The sequence below is a fragment of the Cyprinus carpio genome, chromosome A3 (genome assembly GCF_018340385.1).
Source record: "Cyprinus carpio isolate SPL01 chromosome A3, ASM1834038v1, whole genome shotgun sequence".
In the NCBI taxonomy this organism is placed as follows: Eukaryota; Metazoa; Chordata; class Actinopteri; order Cypriniformes; family Cyprinidae; genus Cyprinus; species Cyprinus carpio.
Genome location: NC_056574.1, coordinates 10,062,657 through 10,062,957, shown reverse-complemented (window position 1 = coordinate 10,062,957; position 301 = coordinate 10,062,657).

Below are 301 nucleotides of genomic sequence, written 5' to 3'. Positions count from 1 at the left end.
CTTTCCTGACAGATGGGCAACAGCTAGTGAGACTGGGGAAATTCATGTCAAACAGCCGCTCCACCAACACTGGTGCCCCTCAGGGATGTGTTCTCTCCCCACTGCTCTTCTCACTCTACACCAACGACTGCATCTCCAAAGACCCCTCTGTCAAGCTCCTGAAGTTTGCAGACGACACCACACTCATCGGTCTCATCCAGGACGGTGACGAGTCTGCTTACAGACAAGAGGTTGAGCAGCTGGCTGTCTGGTGCAGTCTTAACAACCTGGAGCTGAACACTCAAAATAGTGGAGATGATTG